The following is a 15,416-nucleotide window of genomic DNA, read 5'->3' as shown; positions in this document are numbered from 1 at the left end:
TTTCAAGTGCCTGCCGCGCAACCGTAAGAGTAATACACAAGAACTGAAACTACAATAACAAACGTGCACATAAATACTTTGTAGACATTGTTTTCTTTAAACTGATTCTAGTTAACAACTCATTGACGATGTGTCAACCTGACATAAATATTAAACATACCTTCACTTTTTATTATGTCAGTTTTTAAATTCTCGATTTTTTAAATGAACCCCTACAAAACTGTTGAAAATAAATACGTAGTATATTCAGAGCCTTTATTATGTTTTTTGGAGAGGGAAAAGTAATTAAAAATGAATGAGGGTATGGAAATATGAAACATAAAGTTTATCTTAGTAAATAAAAGATCAAACTAAGTAGTTTTTGCTGATTTTCCACGTTTAGAAAACCTGGACGTCACTAAATGTCCAGTTTAATATAACACAGACCCTTTTTCATTGCAATGAAGCCCATAGCTTACGATTCTGCACTGAAAACTAACTTTTCCTGTACTCATTGAACGCCACATAAGACCTGTCGAACCACGCCCCTTTCTATTCAACGGCGGCAGGCGCCAGAAGATGGTCGTTATTCAAAAGTGGTCTAATCCGGTTTGGCAACAAACAAACACGAAACCACAAAAAAATAAAGTATCTTTATTTTATGTTAATAAAAGCTACTCCCCTACTCAGACCCCATCATTACCAAGTAAAAAAAAAACAAAAAAACAACCCACCCAAACAAACAGAAAACCCCCCAACAACAATAGGCTAGACCAAACCAAGATTTCCAATGCAACTCCTGTGGTCCTGTGACATAGAGATGCCAGGCTGCTTTCTGTAATGAACATAGATTCTTCGAAGAGGTTAGTTGACTAAGCTGTTACTTGTTCATTTTCTCGTGTTTATTTCTTTCCCTAATAATACACAACTAATTTGCACAACTTTAATTATGAGACTCATGCAAAGTTTTACGCGGAAACATAGCAAGATCGGGCAGTAGCTGAAGGATAGCATTTGAACCGGTTAACACAGATTACAGAAAATCATCAACCCAGATCAGTGATAAAATCGAAGAAAATTTGAATTCAGATTACACTGTCAAGAGTTTTGCTATGCCGATTTTAAAATAGTGAAATATTTTCATAGTATCAGTTAAGTCATGTCTATCAGATTACCGCCTTGCTTAATAGTTAGCAATTTTTAAAAATAGATAATTACGTTTAATATAGTATTATATGTATAATAAAATGGAAGATATGCATCATAATATTGTAAAACGGCAACAACAAAAACTTGAAACATGAACCTATAAGATGCACGCTACAGGGTAAACATGCAGCTTTTTGTATTTTATTTGTTAGAAATTTTTTATTAATTTGAATTAAAGCATTTTTGTGCAACTCAAAAATAAAGTTAAAAATTAATTAGGTTTCTTTGTTGTTTTTAATACCAACCATTCAGTGCTTCTAAGCTTTCTGCAGCGTTCTCTGTATCAGTGGCAGATATTAAAGTGAAGTTTAGGGTACTGCAACCCTGAACACAGTTGGTATCTTAAACACCTGGTGGGAGAGTGAGCTACACGCATAAAGAGGCAAGTTTCTCGTGCACTTATATTTAATTTCATACGTCCTCATGGGGGCAGTGTTGCATTACAAATCAGTCATGGAGCTGAGCTCTTCAAGTTTGTTGTAACAGGAGATGGCAGTAGGGCATCATTGATACGGCCCTCTGCAGGTGCCCTGGCATGTATTCAAGATGATGGATGTTTTACATTAGTGTGTGATGACAGCAGCTTATGTTTGTGTCTCACTAAATGTCAGCAAGTATCATATTAAAAAATCTGGCAGGAGAGCTGCAGAGTGTGATCCTGCGTTTTACAGCTTCCATACTGTGTAGCTGACCTTCAATCCTCGCTGTCTCACTGTCATCCCTCTCTGTCTTACTTTGCTTTCTACAGACAGACATGTGTTTTCATTGTTTCCTAAAGCTTCACAATGGATCTTTATATAGAAAGAAAAAGTGTGTGTGTTTTCTTTGCTGTTCCACACAACATGCGTTGAAATTTTAAGAAGAATTTGTTGGATTTTCTTTGTGAAAAAGTCAACCTTTAGCTATATTGTTTGCCTGGACTTTTATTCAGTTTTCTGACTCAGGAGGTCATTTAAACATATTTTTTTGTGGTAACTAACTTGCACTCTGGTGCATAGATCATTTTAGCAGAGTCATAACTGCTCACAAATAATTTTTATGCCATTCACAGAAGTTGTTTCTCAAGGGCACTGCAGTGTGAAGCAATATCCTTGAAATAGGTGATGATGTCACATAGATGGACTGAAAAGCTGGAGAATGTAGAAGAAGCAAGGTGCTATTATTTGGCCCTATTCTACTTTCTCTATCATGGGCTATGGTTGGGTATAGATAAGGTTTACAGCCTGGGGGTCTGGAATCAATAATGGATGTAATTGGTGAGCTGGAAGTGAAGATAATTGAAGGTAATTGTGTGGACCGTCACCAGCTTTGTCGAGAGGTCAAGTTATCGAAGACGAGAAGATGGCGGGGATGGTAAATCACTCTCTCTCCCCTAGACCTCCTACTGTATACCTATTGTTTATAGCATTAGTTAGTAATAACACCTTTGCATTTTATTGACTTTCTTTTTCAAAGCTGAAACAATAGTTCCAAGAATGTGTTCGTCTTCACGTAAGTTGTTATATTTGCTCAGAAAAAGCTATATGACCTTGTAGTAAACTAGATCTTTTGCATCTTTGGGCCTTTTGGTGTAAAGGTACAATTTACAGATGTTAGATTTTAAGGTTGTGCTGTTTGTAGTGGATGCTTTACAAGCACGTTGTTACCATTCATACTCTCAACTCTGTATAATGCCAAACAGATCAGATATTTCCTTGTATCAGCAGCCTCACCCTTCTGCTGTTCAAACTTTCTGTTCTTGAGGGGGACCCAATTAGAAGAAAGTTGGCTTGAAGTTACAGTAACCTGTTTCAGACACTGCATAGCCTGAGGGGCTGCATCAACGCCTAGTATAAGATGATTTTCATTTCTACTTGACTGGATTACTGCAACATCCTTTTTGCAGGGCTTCCTAAAACAACGTTCAGTAAGCTGTAGCTTAGTCAGAAGTCTGCTGCAAGGGCATTAATGGAAACCAATAACAGATACTGGCTTCCAGAATCCTACAGAATTGATTTAAAAATATTTTATTTATATAAACAAATGTTAAATGGTCTGACAGTTAATCACTTTACATCCGAGTTTGCCTTCTTAGATCTTCCACTGCCAAACTGTTAGCTACGCAGTACTCCTCGCAGAAAAAAATTGGGGATGCAGCTTTTGCACATTATACCCACAAACTCTGAAACAGCCTCTCCCTCAAAATATTAGAGAAGTAGACTCTAAGGCCAATTTCAAGAAACTGTTATAAACACGCTTTAAATCTGGTATTCAACTAGTATTTCCACTTAATAATAATACCACTGTCAGTTCTGGTGAGACTCGATTCAGTAGTCTGGGAGATACGGTGCAAAGTTCTTCTACTTCTAAGTTTGCTTCTTCATTATATTTTTCCTTGTTTTTTTTGTGGGACTTTATGTATTATTTATTTTTATGTATGAGCTGTTTATAAACTTGTGGGTGTGCATATATGCATTTTTAATGGGTTGTTCATTTGTTAAATATCTCTTTTAATATATTTATCAACCTCCTTAACCCCCAGAAAAGCCCTTTGAACCCATACATGTTATATTGGGCTATACAAATAATTGAAGTGGATTCACGTTTATTTTGAACTGTGACTCATAAAAAGGCACGGTACTAGAGTGCAAAGATAAAGAATGGAAATTCTGGAAAACGGCATAATAGATATCAGTCTTTTTAATTTTTATCTGGAAGAAAATTGTGCAGCCACTTCATTTAGTCACTTGATATGTGCATGTTGTTTTCAGTTTTTTGTCAGTACAACCAGTGCAGTTGTAATGCTGGCCCATAAAGCAGTGAACTGATGCACTATTTTGGCAGCCTTCATTAAGAATATGGTGTAAATGTTTAATTTCAAAATGTCTGCTAGTCAATATAATTCAAGAATCACAGTGCAAAAACTTATGGCAAGTGCATATGTAGATGCTCAGAGTAACTGGTATGCTCTGAGTCTCTTTGGCATTGTGTATTGGACTAAAGCAACTCATAGAATATTAATTAAATTCTTTCATAGATTCTTTTCTCCCAGTGAACTTTCCAGGGGCAGAGAAGTGTTTTAAAGGTGAAATGTGTCCTATGGTCAGCAGGGGGCACTGCAGTACTGTGCATTAACTTAAATCTCAACCTCTGCAAAAACTTCACTGGTGCTCTGCAGAGTCATGGCCACTGAATGATATGACACTTTCATTCATATTTCACTCTAAGAACATTCAGCGATTACTCCCATCTTATAGCTTGGAGTAAAAGGATTCCAAGATCTGCACTCTCTTATCTTTCTGTAGATTATATCTGCTTTAACACCGTAGCATTTTACAGTCCAATTGGTGTTCTGTTTCAGATAATGCATTTTTGTTTTAAGTTGTCATTAGTGATAGATAAATGAAGGAATGTATCTATCATAACCTTGAACACTCAGAATACACTATGGTTGTGTACTCAATGTAAAAAATAACATTATTGTAGTTCTGCTCTTCTTTGACAATGCAATGTTCAGTATAGACTTCCTGTTAATTTTTTTTCTTAGTTTAAAAAAAACAAACCAATATTTTTATGTAAATAAGATTTACATTTTCATTGTAGGTTATAGTCCCTTAACGTACTTAAAGAACATGTTGAATGTGTACTGTAGATACAATTTAACAGCTTTACAGTATTTGTAAGCATCACTTGTGCATCTGTAAAAGTTAAAATTCTGAAAAAGGTGTCTTGTACCAACTCTGGATGTACTTACTTTAATATATTATAACTAGTTTAGTCAGAATGGCAGAAATAAGCCTCTTCCCAAGGGTGGCTTGGCTCTCCCTTGGAGAAAGGGTGAAGAGTTCAGTCATTCAGGAGGGACTCGGACTAGAGCTGCTACTCTCCCAACTCAAAAGGAGCCAGTTCAGATTTTTTTGGGCATCTGACTAGGATGCCTTCTGGACACCACCTAGTGAAGGTATTCTGGGCATGTCCTACCGGGAAGAGGCTGCAGGGCAGACCCAGGACACGCTACAGAGATGATGTCTCTCGGCTGGCTTGGGATCGTCTTTGTGTGCCCCTAGATGAACTGGAGGAGGTGGCCAGTGTTACGTCCCCTGGCTAGTCTAGGGGGTGAAGGGATGAACATAAAGGTGGATGGTGAAGGAGGAGCCAAGATGGTAACTTTAAAAGGTTTATTTAATGCTGGTGATGAGATTTGGGTTCAGACTGAGGTATAACTTCAGGGAGAGCCAAGGCCAACATAACAAACAAAACATCCCTGATGTAAAAATAAAAGAAACTTACCTAACTCCAAAGAAAACAAAATATACAACCTATAACCATAACCTACCTAACAACACATAAACTGGAGAAAATGGGATGTCAAAACAAAAGGCAGCTCTCCCCTACAAGCAGTCTGAACATGAAAACAAAAATGCACATACAAGTCACAAAGGCATGCACAGGTATGGCAATCAAAATGACCAGAGGGCACAGAAACACAGCTCCACAGGCCTTAAGTAGTGCTCCACTGATTAACAATTATCTGGACTCTGAGCGGCATCCAATCAGGACGGAGGAGGTGGAGCCTAGACAAAACAAAGAGTTAGTAGGGAGAAGAGACATCCTCCTGGGGGGATGTAACACCAGGAAGAGAGGGAGTGCTGGGTTTTTCTGTTTAGACCCGGATAAGTGGTAGAAGATGAATTGATTGGTAGCTTAGTTAGTTTAATGTTAGCATATTAAGCAGCATAATTGCAGAAATCTCAGGCCTTTTTAAAAAATGTTTTTTTTTCTTAGAACTGTCTTAAAGCCTACAAAGAATATGTAAACATTTCAAAGTGAACACAAGAAATCCAACAGGAGCAGTGGTTGTGTTGACAAACAAAAATGTGAAAAATTTTAGGTGCATTATACGGCATCAGTCATTTGCTTTGATGTTGCAGCCAAAGGTTTCCAGGTGATCACAGAACTTCACAGTCCTCCTGTCATTGGTTGGCTCAGAGGTACAGTAGCTGCTCTAGGATTCCTTCTTGTAGTTCCGACTTCCTGGGGGAGCCGCTGAAGGATGTTGTCAGTGATGAATACTCTTTGTAATCTAACGGGATATTGGAGTGGAAGTGCTCAACATTCAGCTGGAGGGAAAGGGGAATAGAGGGAGAACATTTACACAATCTTATATACATGGAAACCATGAAGGGACTTGGTATTGATTATATGTTTTGACACTGTTTTTCTGTTTTTGCTTTCTACATGTTTCAGTCTTACTTTAATCGTCTGCTCTTCCTCTTTCCTCCACCCTCCCTTCACTGTTTCTTGTACTATGTATTTTGATTACAAGAATTAGTTTCAAAACAGAGTTGGTGCAAGTATTTGAAAAAGAGCAATTACTACTTTATATAACTTTGGAAGACATCAGGTGTGTTTTCACTACAAATAATCAAGTCAAGACTTTGCCTTTATTCTTCAGGCACAGCTTGTTGTTAGACGAAACTAGAGTATGGAGAAGATCATCATCAAGGCAAGAAAAACATAACAGGAAAAAACAAGCAGCAAATGTAAAGGCAAGAGGCTGAACTATCAGTAGACTGTCTCTCAAGTGTCTATTTCCTTCTCCCTTCACAATGTGTTCCCATGCTTAATTGGAAATGTAGTGTAGGTAATGAACCCATTTATAGACTCATTACAATATTCTGCGCTAGCAAAAGGTATTGTGCTGAGACACAGGACAAGAGCTGTGGAGAGGAGAGATTAGAATGGAAAGAAGTGAATACATGAAGGACATTCATAGATGGGAAAATATGAGACTAAATATTTTGACATTTAAAAAAAAAAAAGGGTATCTCACAGGTGTACTTTTGTGTCTTTGTGCGTCCTGATTGTTGTGATCAAGATAATTGGGAACCTGTCACCTTGTGTTGTACAGTGAATGCTTGCTGAGAAACATGGAGATATAGCCATGTTGCCCCATGTCATACAAACTCCGTTTTTTTTGGATTGCAAGATTCAACACCACGACAAAAATCATAACTTTTAGAGCAGGTCAGCCTTATAGCAGTAACTGGTAGCGATCAGAAAAGGTGAAATCGATGAGAAAAAGAGAAGAAATATGCACGATAAGATGCAAGGGTTTATCTCCACTCCTCACTCTGTGCTATACTTGGCTTAGTTTGCTCTTGCTGGGAGTTACAAGGTCAGATTATCAACACTGTCATCTTTTATCAGAATCAGAATCAGAATCAGAATACTTTATTGATCCCTGGGGGAAATTATTTTTTGTTATCATCAGTATTCCAGCACCTATGCTGGTTGGATCCTGACTAGCCAAAAAAACATGTCTAGGAGAAAGTAATGGGGACAGAAGGGTACACGTATAATAAAAAAAAATGTCTGAGCATTCATTCATAGCTTATTTTAGTAAATACTATCTCACAATCTTTGCGATACCTCTCATCACATTTGCATCATCACAAGAGTATACTAAACTTTACTGTTATGTTTCATCCCAGCCAGCTAAATTTTCACATAAGTGCTCACTAAACCTCAGCGTAGTTAAAATTCTGTTTGCACAATGTTTGAGAAAATTCTATTAGTTACAAGCTGTGTACTAGAACCACGACCTTAACTCGTGATGATGAAGATGAAATACAAAGCAGAGTAATGGATTCACCTGCCATTTCCTGTTTTAAATCAAATAACCCATGGTTAAATGCTTGGGAGAAGTGCATATTTTGATGCCAGCGACTCACTCTGTCATACTTAAATGGCACAATGTTTTCTCTTTGACTTAATGAGCTTCATTAAGGTCTGACTCACTAGTCTTCTGAATTTTTGTTTTTTTTTCTTCCCCCCTCTTATGCTAATTCAGTAACAGGAATTGCTGTTTTCATGCTGGGTAAAGTGCTACAGTGCACATCACTTCTTTGCTGATCTCTTACTTGACCTGTTGTCTACATAGTGCGTCTTGTCCATGTGCAGTGTTATGAGTACACCCATTATTCAGTAGCTTGTAGAACCACCTTTAGCAACAATAACTCAACGTAATGGTTTTCCATATAACTTTATCAGTCTCACACATCATTGTGGAGAAATTTTGGCTTATGCACAGCTCTCTTAATGTCCCACCACTGCATTTAATCAGGTCGAGGTCTGGACTTTGACTTGGCCATTGCAAGTGGGATCATTGGGATCATTCTGCTGTTGCAGTATAGTTGTCCATTAACCCCCTTAACTGTGTGATTGTACAGATTTTTTTTTAAATAGTAACGTGTGTGTGTGTGTGTGTGTGTGTGTGTGTGTGTGTGTGTGTGTGCGCGTGCGTGTGCGCGCGCGTGCTTAAAAACACCCAATCCACATGCATTATATTTATCTACCAATGAAACACTAAGAGGAATGGGCTGGGGTATTGTCATGTGATTATAAGGCCAACTGGACAGTTACCAGTGTCAAACCTAGGTATGTTTGGTACTTTTCAAACACTTTAGTTCTTTCATAGTGTATGTTTGTAACACTGGATGAGAAAAACTCAAATCATCATCCTGAATTTGCACTCTATCAAACATATCTAGATTTGACATTGGCAACCCCCCATTTTGGCCTTATATCACATAACCATATGGCCAACCCATCCTTGTTGGTGCTTCATTGGTGGATAAATGTACTGCATGCAGACAATTGAATGGTTTTAAAGAAAAAAAGTTGTGCAATTTTCTTTTTTTCCGTGCAATTAGTGGATTAGTGGATAGGTATACTCGGTGTCTTCTATTTATAGTGCCATCTACAATATAGTTCTTGATGAGCCTGATGAATGCCACAGGCCGAAATGCAATGCTTAATAATAAAGCAACCCTCCAAAAAAGTCATATTAGTTTGATTTTTTTTGTTGTACTGTCATGAACTTTAACATTTAACATGTTAAATGAGGCCCATAGAGTCTGAGATGTAGCTTTGCTATATCTGGGCGATACTGAGGCATTTTGTTAACACACACTTGAATGCTGGCAAAACTTGTTCTTTTATAAAGGACATCAGGACATCAGATTAGCAGCAACTAGCTGCTACCTACCCCCTTATTTCTATGGAAGCAGTGAGGGTGTATTTAGTTTTTCATACAACTGCACAGATTCCTGTGAAACTTTCTTTTCATGACTATATATCCAAATCTATTTGTATTTATTTATTTATTTTTACATTCAAGCCTTCACACCGCAACCACTGAAACATCAAGAATCCGAGATGCTGATTCATTTAAAGCTGGAGGACAAACAGCTGACGAGGTATGAAAAGTAACTCTGTTTTTAAAGGCCAGCCACTTTGACTGTTTGTATATGTGTGTGTACTTGTGCTGTCCTTGCTCTAATTGACCAGCTGTGGCTACGTGTTCGGCCTCCTTAAAACCCCCATTGATCCCACAGCCATTTCACAACAGGCCTTATTGCTTTGCTTGTGCCCTCTGTTTCAGGCGTCTGCAACACCCCTGAAAAGGAGTAGAGGAAATAGTGGGGACTGAGCAAGTGAGTGTGCAAGAACTGTGGTGTTTGAAGTGGAGGGGTAGTAATGAAACTGTACATTAGGATGGATATTCTAGAAGATCGGTGTGTTTTGCCACTTTATGGTTTCCAAATCCTATTCATTGAGTCAATGAAAACTACGATACGGCATGCAGGAGTCGATAAATTGATATCTGCAAAAATGAGTTAGTAAAGATTTCTGATGACATAGGCAGTGTGCAGCGAAACATCCCACATTTGCAGTTATTAAAATATAAATCTTTTCTTGAATGTCAAATTCAGTGACAGTAATTTAGTCTAAGTAGAGTACATTAACGTATTCTCATTCAAAATATATAATTGCAGGGCTAAATGGGTGTTAAGTATTCTTAAATGCATGCCGTGTAACCTCAAGGTCTGGGTCTGGCTTGGCCAAGAACCATTCGTCACCCCTTTGCTTTCTTCTCCCGTGTGCCTTATAAAAGCAAAAACCTTTAAAAACAAATAGAATTGTAATTGCTTTTAGCTGTGGGCTAAGGTCAAGGAATGTGCTACTCTCAAACTTGGCTGGCTTTGATTGCAAGCTTAAGCACATTTTCAAGGAGAGAAACTTGGAAAAGTCTTGGTTAACAGAATTCCATCTGTTTTATAGTCGATACAACAATGGAGATCTGCCAAACACCGCACACCTCACTCTGTAATGTTATACAAACTTTGACCTTTCTCCCTCCAGGACTGTTCTCGGGGGTTGTGGGCCAGGGTCAAGGCCATTAAAGCTGGCTTAATAAGCTGCTGAGGCCTCCATCTGCCCAGCCCCCTCCTACTGGTCCATGTGAGGCCTGAAGGTTCAGAGTCAGCAAAGCTGGAATCTGGTCCTGTCAGCAACCTTCAGAGATGGTTTGAACAGTGTGTCTTGATGGTAGTCTGTCTTTATTTTCGGCATGAATGATACTTGCTGATACATGCTGATCCCTCTTAATGTGCAGTCATACTCATGAAGCAAGATTTTTTGGCATACTTGCATGAATCCACAGATTTTTAATATTCTTTGAATATTAGCACATTTGGCACTTTCTTACTGGCGTTTTCGAAGCAACTGCCACTGATAAGTGTAGACAGCACAGGAAGCTGAAGGAAATGGCACATGCATCAGACTGATACTAAAAAGAGAATAATAATTGCTGAAGAACTGCTAAAAAATGTTGCACACTGCCTACAAGCATATCAGCGCTTGCATGGACCCATAATTTGATATGGTATATTACCATTACTATGGAGTTTTATCTGCTCTGATAATGGTTGATTTCACACTGAACAGAGAGTATTTTGCAAATTGTTCTTATCAATTTCATCACTTTTTGGGGATCCAGACATGTAAAATTGATATTTTACCATCCTGTGTCCGTAAAAGAGTTGTTTTTTTTTGTTTTTTTTGTCCTGATGAATGTTTAACATTTGAGTTTTTGAATCTGCTTTTCAAACCGCTGGCCTATTTGCGGGATTATACATACCAGCCACCAAGATCAAATACAGTTCTTTTAACTGTGTCATCATTATTTTAGTTTTACTTTTGTCTTGTGGCTTTAGGATTGTTTATGTCCCTATATTTTCTAGTCAGAAGAGCATGAAAATAATAGAGCAGTGCAATCGCTGTGGTATAGTTTTAGGTGCAGACTTGTTTCTTTTGACTAGGTTTGGTTTGGTTGTGTGTGTGCGTGTGTATGTGAGAATGTGGCACATCAATGGTCCAATCAATGACCACATCACCACCACGAGTCTTTTTGTACTTGTTTTATGGTAAACTTTGTGTTAGTTTCCATAAATGTTTGTTATACGTAAAGGGGTGTGCAACCAACGCAAACATACTTGCTTGCAGTCTTCCAATGAAGCAAAGAGCATATAGCTGATAGATGATGCTTTGCATAGGTCAGATGCTAACTGTTTGAAAAGTGGACCAGAACAGAGGAGGGAGTGAGAGTAACGTTCATAACAAAAATGACGAAAAATGAAAAATATTCTAGAATATTCTATTATATTGTTCTAATAGAAGGATAAAATTTATTAATCCCAGAGGGAAATGAAGTGGTCATAGCAATTTCAAAGCAATCATATAAAGTGAATTGTAGAAATAGAGATATAGGTAGGTAAATACAGAGATATAAATATAATACAAATATGAAAGGACACAAGTATTACCCTAATGTTCCTTGGATATTAAAAGATGTTATAAGTGCACAGGTGTGCAAGTGTACATTGTGGCGTACAGAAGTGACAGAGTCCTCTTCAGTAATGTGGGTCTCACCCAGGTGGATGAGTTAAATAGTCTGATAGCAGCAGTAGGAAACGACCTCCTGTCTTGTTCCCTCAGGCAGTGAGATCGAGGGAATCTGTTTCTGAAAATGGTCTTCAGATTGTCCAGTATCTTATGGAGGGTCGGAAATCGTCTTCGATTGGCAGTTTTCCACAATTCCATGATATAAACAGAACCAGAAACTCAGATGGCGGCTGCAGTACAAAGACACTTTTCATTGTTTTTAACATTTGGTTTTTTTCGTTCTTCTTCTTTCTTCTCTGCAGCTGACAAGGACCAACAACATCAAAAGCAAGATTAGCCCACAGACAGGTTGTTGGTGACACTTTCCCCTTGTGACAGTAAACAGCTGCAACATATAGACAGTAGCCTAATTAAAAGCGGGTCTTTACTCTCCTCTGTCACTATGTACTTACTTAAGATGGAGTTATTGTGAATTCAGTCTTTTTTAAATGCTGTGAGGGAACAACATTAAATTTGAAAAAAAAAAAAAAAAACCCAAAAAAACCCCAACATCTATTTTGAGTCAAAGATGAACTGATTTAATTTTGGTAGTCAAAGGTCAAGGTTACCGTGACCTCTCAAAATTAATTGTTTTCCCCATAACTCAAGAATTCATACATTCGGTTTTGACCGAATTTCACACCACTGTGTAATAGGATAACGTGATGAACTGGTAACATTTTATAAGCAAAAGGTCATTGGCCTACATTGCTTTGATATGATTGTGTTCTGCAAAAATACCTGTCTAGTTATAATTCAACACCATGAGTCACAGAACTGAAGGTGAGATGGTGACTATATTTCAGTTTTGATGCTCATTTAGTGACACTACTTTGGGTGCACTCCTATTTAATGTCTTCACTGCATACGTTATTCTGAAGAGTCAATGTAATGAGAACATACCACATATAGTGCTTTATAGACATACTGCTTTGTTAGCACCATCTGTTTAAAGAGGTGCTGTGTGTCACTCGTTTTCTGAAAGTACTTGATAGAAAATTAGGAATGTAAATGACAAAAAACTCTAATACACAGATCCCCTTCGTACATGTTTAGTACTGCAGTTTGTTCTACAGTGTCTTACTCTTGTGAGTCAATGCATTTTTAATGTGGACTTATTTTCAACTGAATAATTTAGTGCTTGGTCAGCAACAGGGGTGATCCAGAATCCATCTGATGGGGTAGAAAGAGCATGAGGGGAAAATCCAGATGCAGAAGTTTGAATGGGCCTGAAAATGCATACTGGAGCACAGCGTACATGGGTCATTATGTTCAGAGACGAGTCCAGATTAGGGCAAAAATGTGGAGAAGATGCAGGGATTGCTATACTAACTGTTTTCTTTACCATAGGGTAAAGATTTTGATAGGGGCATTGTGATGGTGTGGGGGGTCATCTCTTACACTGGAAAAACAAGGGTTTTCAACATTGGAAGTACTCTCAATGCAAAGAGAGATCCACATGATATTCTTTAACTGGTAGCAATCTAATATCTCCACAGTCCGGGACCGAACTTCATCCTCCAAGATGACAACGCTCTCCTCCACAGAGTGGGCTTTATCAGAGGCTACCTTGAGAATTTGTGAGTCAAGAGGATGGAAAGGCCTCTCTACAGTCATGACCTCAACCTCATTGAACAATTGTGGGATCAGCTTAGGCGTGCTGTTCATGCCAGACTGACCAACATGACCACATTGGCTGACTTGCACCAAATGCTGGTTGAAGAATGGGATGCCTTCCCACAGCAATGTGTAACCAAGCTGGTGACCAGCATGAGAAGGAGGTGCCAGGCTGTGTATTGTTCGTTCACTACCGAGGCCCCAGTGAATAAACTGGTTTCTTCAGATTTAAACCATTAATATCAATAAATGAAAAAGAATCAATTGCAGAATAAGCTGTTTGGCATTGGGAGAGAAGATTTGTCAGGTTTTTCATGGGTGCGATGAGGAAATAAGCAGGCTTTTTCAACAGTACAAGATTTATTGTTACAACAAGGAATGATCAACCAAACACAAATTTTCAAAGTTTTTAATAATATTATTTGTTATGAAGAACCATGTCATACTCATATAACACTGAGAGAGAAAGAAAATATAGTGGACCTCTATGACACAGGTAAACAAGTTATATCAGGGTTTGGATTTGCATACTTGTCAAAATCATCATTTTTAGATTAGGTTTGTTAACTGTGAGCTAAATGGGGGGGAATCAATAAAGTTTTCTCATTTCTCTTTCCTAGCTCCCTTCATATCATACAGACAAGAGTGTGTTCGTTTGTTTTATTGCATTAGAGCATTATGTAAATATTAGGGGTGCAACGATACACAAAATTCACGGTTCGGTTCGGTTCGATACTTTGGTGTCACGGTTCGATATTTTTTCGATACAAAAAAAATGTTCATGCCTTTTTAATTTGTCATTTATTAAAATTATAAATGTATATTTTAACTCAAAAGTACAGTTTTTAAATTTAACCCTAACCCTTGTGCGTGTTTTTTATTTTGACAGCGAATGCGCACCTGCGGACCACTTATGTGCAGCCCTGGTTATTTAGCTCGTCATATTGCAGCCACAGAAATTATTTTGTCCATGAAACCATAAAGCTGCACTTTCTTTTTGCCTTATAGTCTGATTTGTCATAACTTCTCAGTTTTGTGGTAAGCTTTTCTTTGGCTGTCACTTCTTCACCCTGACCTGTCTTATTTGGCTCAGCAGAACTAAAATATATATCTGTCTGTGAAGGTTCTCAGTCATCCAGGTCATCGTAGTCAAATATATATCCTGCTGCTTTTACACACGCACTCACATAAGCTCAGCGATTCTCTGCGCGATCAACCTCTCAGATGTTTAAGCTTGCTGCGGGAGATTTCACTTGTCATGTTTGCATAGTAAGCTAACAATTAATAAGACTATGTCAGAGGAATTGGTGCACAAATTATCATCACTCACAGATCAGTGCTGTCATTGCAAAGTGAAAGCAAAAAAACAAGCGCAAATTCAAACGCGATTTCAATATGTCACATATTGACAGTGGCTCACCGATGCCAATGACATAATTACCCAGCTACATTTCTGAAAGAATGCAAAAGCATTGACATATATTTTTCCTTCCTACAATAGCCCGACGGGCAGGGCAGAGATAGATTTTGGTAGCCCGACTGAAAAGATCGCTAGCCCCGGGACGTCGGGCTAGCGATATTGCAAGCCCTGTATCTGATTGAGGAATCACTCATCTTTGGAAAAAGAGAGTTTATTACAGAGAAATGTCTCTTTCCAAAATAAAAGCTATACTATCCGCTTCTTCTGGGCTATATTCTCAGCAGCATATTAAACATATAAGGAGAATCATGTGCTAACAGCTGTCTAAATGACTCGGCTAAAGTTAGTAGCATGCTTGCTTGTTTTTTTTCTGCTTCCACTTGTCTTTGCACTAGGATGATGTCGGCGTAAATGTGCAGTCATA

General features: G+C 38.2%; 1 long non-coding RNA gene across 1 annotated transcript; it reads left to right on the top strand.

Moving 5' to 3' along the window:
* The first annotated feature begins 718 nt into the window (after nt 1-718).
* Nucleotides 719-13,841, top strand: LOC113008679 (uncharacterized). The gene is made up of 4 exons (XR_003270060.2): nt 719-842; nt 9,350-9,428; nt 9,614-9,665; nt 13,455-13,841. It is a non-coding gene; the product is annotated as an uncharacterized LOC113008679 (long non-coding RNA).
* Nucleotides 13,842-15,416: the final 1,575 nt, after the last annotated feature.

The sequence above is a fragment of the Astatotilapia calliptera genome, chromosome 17 (genome assembly GCF_964374335.1).
Source record: "Astatotilapia calliptera chromosome 17, fAstCal68.1, whole genome shotgun sequence".
In the NCBI taxonomy this organism is placed as follows: domain Eukaryota; kingdom Metazoa; phylum Chordata; class Actinopteri; order Cichliformes; family Cichlidae; genus Astatotilapia; species Astatotilapia calliptera.
Note: the sequence above shows the minus strand (reverse complement) of the source record. Positions and strands in the feature narration are given on the sequence as shown.